Source organism: Balearica regulorum, chromosome 4 (assembly GCF_011004875.1).
Source record: "Balearica regulorum gibbericeps isolate bBalReg1 chromosome 4, bBalReg1.pri, whole genome shotgun sequence".
Lineage (NCBI taxonomy): Eukaryota > Metazoa > Chordata > Aves > Gruiformes > Gruidae > Balearica > Balearica regulorum.
Genome location: NC_046187.1, coordinates 16,514,844 through 16,521,455, shown reverse-complemented (window position 1 = coordinate 16,521,455; position 6,612 = coordinate 16,514,844). Strand labels below are relative to the sequence as shown.

At 43.3% G+C, this 6,612-nt stretch overlaps 1 long non-coding RNA gene across 1 annotated transcript; it reads right to left on the bottom strand.

Moving 5' to 3' along the window:
* Window positions 1-3,210: 3,210 nt before the first annotated feature.
* On the bottom strand, window positions 3,211-5,460 carry LOC142601547 (uncharacterized). The gene is made up of 3 exons (XR_012835068.1): window positions 5,336-5,460; window positions 4,041-4,173; window positions 3,211-3,301 (listed from the first exon to the last, which is right to left on the bottom strand). It is a non-coding gene; the product is annotated as an uncharacterized LOC142601547 (long non-coding RNA).
* Window positions 5,461-6,612: the final 1,152 nt, after the last annotated feature.

Below are 6,612 nucleotides of genomic sequence, written 5' to 3'. Positions count from 1 at the left end.
TCTTTCTACTCTCTGATTTTACTGCATCTGTTACCACTGTATCCACATGTACTGAAATGTCAAGGTTTTCGGTGAAATGTGTCTCCTGCCTCACGTGTTTACCCTCACCAGCTTTTCAGTCCAAAATCTCTATGCTAATCTGTGGCATGCCGATGGGTTTCTTAATGGCTTCAACTTCGTGTTGATTCATTTTCTGAAGTCAGAACTCCCCATCACATCAATAACTAGAGGTTGAAGTTTATAGAAATGTTATAATTTGTGCAAATCTTGTATTAGCAGGGCCCTGGGGAACCTTCAAACCACCCAGCAACCTGTGTGTTTCCTCCTGTAAAATGCAATTGAACTGTAACTCTTTTCTCTTGTGCTGTCTCATTAACTTGAAAATATTGCTTCAGCCTCTGTATCTGTGTTGGCCAGGTCTCTCTATACAATGCTATCAAAAGGCATCAGTTTTTTCCAATATTTTCTGACATACTGTCAGCAGAACTGAGCAAGTTACATTATTCAAACCACATGGTAAATGCTGCTCAGGTGGAAATGGCAGGCAAAGCGGCAGGTTGTGTCACACCAAAACAAAATGTGAATGGTAGGGCTCCCTCCCTCAAAGGAAAAATGGCACAAGTCCTTTTTATTGCAGGCAGTATACCTGGTGGATTTTTGTTTCTAAAGTAGCCATACACTGATTCTGTGACTAATATAGGGTTGGTTTGTTTGCTAATAATAGCTATCATTGAATAATAACATCACTTCAGAGAACGCAGTACAAATCCAACTATTAGCTTTAAGCTATTTGGGCCTGTGTTAACTTGAAATTAATGAGCTGCTCGCTATTAATACATTTTGAAGACTGCCTATAAATGCATTTTGCTTTTTTACTCCCTATATAGAGCTGTGTTTCAATTATCGTCTTCCATTGTCTTCTGTTGTACTACACAAGTACACTGTTATTTTTATCTTTTTGTCTTCAATTGAATGCTGAATAACCACACTGATAAACCTGGTTATAGCAAGTCCTAGCACATTCACAAGTCAGTTTTAAATAAGCTATGGTGCACAGGAGTAAACAAAGGTTTCAGGCTAAAATCACAGAGATTTGGCGCTCTAACACAAAACTGGTGTTAGGTCCCTTGACATCTACCACCATCCCAAACACCTAAGTAAGGCACCAAAGCTGTGGTGCCTACAGATGTGATTTACAGAAGCCAGAACAAGATGGGTGTCATTGCCCATCTAGCCACCAGGAAATGCTGAACAAACAGGTCATATTTAAATACCCCTGCTCTCCTGAGGTATTTTTCAGAGTACTTCTGCAGGCAGGGGCTAAGCTCTGGGCAAGCAGGTGCAAGGCAATGCTGGAGCAGAAGTTGCAGTGAGTGCTTGAAGATCGTGCTGAACCAGAGCCAAGGGATGCACCACGCTGCGGGGGACGCAGGCTGCAGCCCTTCACCTCTCCAGGGTGGTTACGCAGCTGCTGATCAGAGAAAACAGAAGTTTTCTGGGAAGACGGGATTGAGGAGGGCTCACAACTCAGGAGACACCCATGGCAAAGGCTTAATCTAAACCAAGGACACCGAAGCTGGAGCAAGGCAAGGCTAGGCCATGGCTAGGTCAGAGCAAGAGCACACAACAGCAGGACTGACAATAAGAGATGACACCTCACACATATGCTCTGCCCCTCAACCTGGAGACCCATTTGCACAAGGAGATGTTGATGTCTCAGCACAGCGCACCACTGGAGGCAATGGGGCTTTGCATGAGTGCTAAGATGGAGATTTGTGCACCTGATTGGCAGGTCAGGGTCAAATGCAGGTAAATGTATGTGACCATATGAGACAAAGTAACGTTTATGTGAATTTTGGTGTTGGTTTGAACATAAACTGTGAAAGAAGCCATAAAATGAATGAAATGGCATGCTTAAAGAAGTGTTAATACAGCGACTAAGTAGGGTAATAGGAAGCTTATAGAATTGGCATATGTTCACATTTTGTTTTTATTTTATAGCTAAGCAGAAGCAAGATGTATTATTTCCTCTAAAGTGTGGTTAAAAGTGACTGTAAAAATGGCATTAGACTGCCTAATGTTTATATTTCATTACTTCCAGGTCTAATACTATAAATAAAGAGAGTCTCTTTCTGAACTGTCAGCTCAGCAAGCACAGGCTGGCCTCTGAGAATTGGACATCCCCATGTCTGATCTGGCCAGTAATAAAAGTTACGTTGTAAATCCCTAACCCCTGCTACACTACTATTTGCTTGCCAATTTTGGATAAAGGTGTGCATTTAATGAGTGTCTTGTATATGCAAATTTTGTTTTGTACAAACAAAGGAGGCCGTCAACTATACAATAAACTCATGTATGCAAATCCTCCTCATGCAGCAAAATGCCTTTGGATTTCCCAGCAGTTTGCAGAATATAACAAAAAAGACAATCCTGCCTGTTGTTTGCGGCAAATATCTCAGGAAGGCAATGTGATGACTTCCCCCATTTGCTACCAGCGCAAGGCTCAGCCTGCCCCTAGCATATAAGGCCCCATCCAGAGAAAATGTACAGGGAGGAGTTTCCAGGAACTAGTTTATTCTCTTTGTTGCCTGATATTCTGCCAGATGACGCACGCAGGGAGGGGAGGGATTCACGAAAACCTGACGAGTAAGTGAGGCTGACCTCCACAGTCACTCAAGAGGTAGGTAGCCTCCTCCCTGGCCCAAGCATCTTCCCAAGAGGGAGCCTGGAGAAATCAGGGATGGCCCTTGCAGGCTCTGGCAGCAACCCTGCCCCTGATCCCCCTGGGGCAGGTGAGTCAGCTGGCTGGGAGCCCAGGAGCCCAGGGGCGCCCTCATGGGCACGGCCAGAGACATCCCTCGCAGCTCCCTCCCACCTCTGCCTTCCCCATCCACGAACGAAGAGGGGGCCCCATGTAACAGCACCTGGTTAGTTTGCAGTGGTCCATGGGACAGACGGAGGCTTTAACATTTGAGCTGGGTTTGCCTTTGAAAATGTATCCATCGCACTTGAAGAAAATACGTTCTCAAAGTTGCTTGAAAGAGTCAAGAGTCATTAAAATATGTAAATGGTAAAATTGTACGTGGATAATAGTCTGATTACCATTTCAGCGACAGATGTTCTAACACAGAACCAGATTTTCAAAGGAGATCCGGGTTAAATTTTCAAGTATTCAGCCCCACATCTGGAGTTGAATTTTCAGATGAGCTCACCTCTCGCTGAGGCACTAAGTGGGCAATTCTCTGTAAAGCCCTCGATATGTAGATCCCATTGTGCTTTCAGTCAGATCCTTTTCTTTTGGCTGCAAAAGAAAAGTTGCAAGCAGCTGAAGTTGTTTGAAAATTTGGCCCTGGCTGTCAGTGCTGAACACTTGTGGAAATCCAACTTCTCACACATACCTGAGCCCCACAGGCACAAGATACCCAACGCACCTTCTTCTGAAGGGTTTGCCTGGGACCTTGGTACAGCAGAGTGGATTCCCTTGCCCTACTAAGGGCATTCTGCAGTGGCCTGCTATACCCCATGCTATGGCTCAGTCTCTCTAGGATGTTAGGGAAAGTCGAAGAAATGGGTAAAATGTTAAAAGCCACACTGAAACCAAAGGCAGGCTTCCAAACATGGGTACAATGCGCATTAAGTGCCACGATCTGATCTTGGTCGCAGCAGTTCAGTACTGAAACTACTATCAAAGTCATGGGAAACTAAGTGTGACTGGGAACTGGCTTTCTATATGCATGTACATATTGTCCAAAACGTGACAGAACCTCCCAGGCATCCTCCATCTGTCTCCTTACAAAGTTTCGAGTTAAAAAAGGAGCTTGTAATGACAGCTAACTTCAGGAAGAGCATCGCTGTTTGACTTGCGCACCATGCAGCATTTGCACTTAAGGAACTTCTATTCTGCTGAAGTTACTGCAGAGGGAAAACGGCATTACTAAGCTGAGCTTCTCTTGAGCACCTTTGCAAAGAGGACAGTATCACTAAATCACAGAGCGTGAAGCTACGACAGCTTAAACACATCTAAGAATAAACATTGTTACCGTGCTCCTGCATCAGGGAGATGCTGCAGGGAAGGGCATGGAGAAGTCAGGGTGAAGCTCCCAGCAGCCACAGCCCCCTGGGAGGGTCCAGCACAGCCACCTGCACCGTCAGCTCACACAGTGGAATTGCCACCTATAGAAAAAAGAATTTATATGCATTTCTGCTATTAAAAATAGGCAATTTTTATCAATGTATGTAAATTGCTTTAAGAGGGGGAAACATGTTCAAGTATGATGACTCATTTTCGCATTCATATCTAGGAGTATACAACTAATACCAAAAGTACAGAAGCCGTTCCTGCACATTTGGTTTATTATGTGTTCAGATTCTAGAGTGTATGAAACACTTTCATAATCACTTACTGTCTGATTTCGGTTTCCTTATTACTGGGAGGCAAATCTTGCCTGCTCTGCTCGCTCAGTGCCTTGCCTTGCACCAGTGACCTTCACAGTTCACTCATAATAATGCTAAATTGGTATTCTAGGGGCAGGCAATTCCCCTGCCCTTCAGCTGCTGAGGCTTTTTTTTTTTTTTTCCATTGTAATTTAAGCATCTCCCAGGAACTCATTTCCTCAAACCTGTGACTTTTTTTTAACTAACATCTATTTTAAAGTGATACATCAGTGGGGAAAATATGTGTTTGGCAAGGCACCCCCTCAAAGCTCTCTGTACTTTGTCACTGCCAGTCACTACTGGCTGCCTCATTTTAAAAGTGAGGCATGCGTGTTTTCCACAAGAAAATCAACAAGCTTTATTATTGCAGGATTATGACCATCCCTGTTCACCATTTGTGGAAGGTTTGTTAATATCTCAAATTTCATTAATTTTTAGCACCCAGGACTGTCTATTAAGAAGTTTCATGTTGGAAGGATTTCATTCTGAAATTCTGCACTCATAACTCTTTATAATGTTGCCTAGAACTAGTGGCAAGATACTTGGCAATGTGGAGAGATGGCTAGTACCTGATGGCTAACATCTGCATAATGTTGATAGATACAGTAAAATATGACACTATTACAGGTCTTTATGACAAGCTGCTGGAGGAAGCAGCATGAAATTTGGCTATCTGAGCTTAAGTTGATTCTTACAGTCCAAGTCAATGACAAGGTAGCAGGGGCTAATTAAGATGTGGGGTGGGGGAGAGATTAGAAAATCATCCTAAAAAATTATAAAGGTATATAATTAGTGATACAGTGCCTAATTGCCAGAATTACATACAAATATCAATGAGAATCTTTTCCTCTCTTCCTAACTAAATATAAACATTTCTTGGTTTGGTAATAATCACTGTTACCTTCTGTGAGGCAAGCTTCCTGCTCTGCATCTAGCTGCTGAGAAAGGTCTATCCCTGGAGCTCACAGACTTCCTATTTTGGTTGGAAGTTCTGCTATGTTAGTGCATTGCCCAGAGTTGTGAAAGGCTGTGATGGAAGCAGGTAAATAAAAAAAAAATATTTCAAGTAGCCAGAGACACTCCTAAAAGAGACTGTGCATTGATTTCAGATTTTAACCTTAGTAATCATTAACGTCTTGATGACCATGGACTGATTTTTTTATCTTAACTAGCAGCACTTTTTTCCTATAGTCTTTCCTATCCAGACTCACAGAATTTATTCAACTTTATTTAGCCATCCATTAGGAAGCCCAGACAAAAGTTGCTGTTACATTTTATAATTGTTCCTGAAGATTAAACACGCAAAATATCTATAATATATGTTGTTTCTTAAGTAGCAATCTCCATATATCAGCTAAACCTACTCTGCTGGGAGCCTGACAAGCATCGGTCACTTGCGAATCTGCTCAGCAAAGACTCAGCGTGGTTAACAAGTCCTTATAAAATGCGCTGTTGCTGAGGCTGCTGTCAAATTGCACAATGTTTTTCCACTTTGTCCAAGCAGTTTGAGAAAAATTTGATAGTTCTGTGTCAGGCTTATTCAAAGAAAACTCATTCGGATCGACAGTCATCTGAGGAGGCACTGTTTGATCAGAAAGATACTTTCTTCAAAATACGTCTTTAGGTGGAGAGAGTTTACCAGATGTCACAGCGTAATCAATTGCTTCCCGTTGAGGTGGTACGTGAGACAACCAGCGGCTCTGGCAGAGTGCAGATGACGGCTGCGCTTCTGCAGCTGGGGCATCTCCATCTGGAAGTGCTCAGCACTGATGTGCAGGAGATGATCCCATAGGAAATCACATCTTTTCCTATCCATGAGAAGACCACAAACTCACCACATGTACGATCCTCAGTTATCAGCATCTGCTTGCATTTTCCTCAGATGCTGATGTTATACTTCACAGAGCTCTGGAAATTAGATTAATCTACTGGGAATGTCAGAACGAGGGAAAAGCCTGGGGTCTCGCTGAGACATGCTTCAGTCAGCTTTTGCAACATCAGAAGAGTGAATTTCCACACGTGCCACCATCAGGACACGGTGGTACCACCATATTAGAAACAAGCACCAGGACAAAGGCAGCGTCCTTGGTTCAGGGAGGAGGGGAGACAGCCTGGCACCCAAGCCAGGCGTCACGCCAAAGGGTCACTGACACTGTTGGTGCCATTTTTATCTTATTT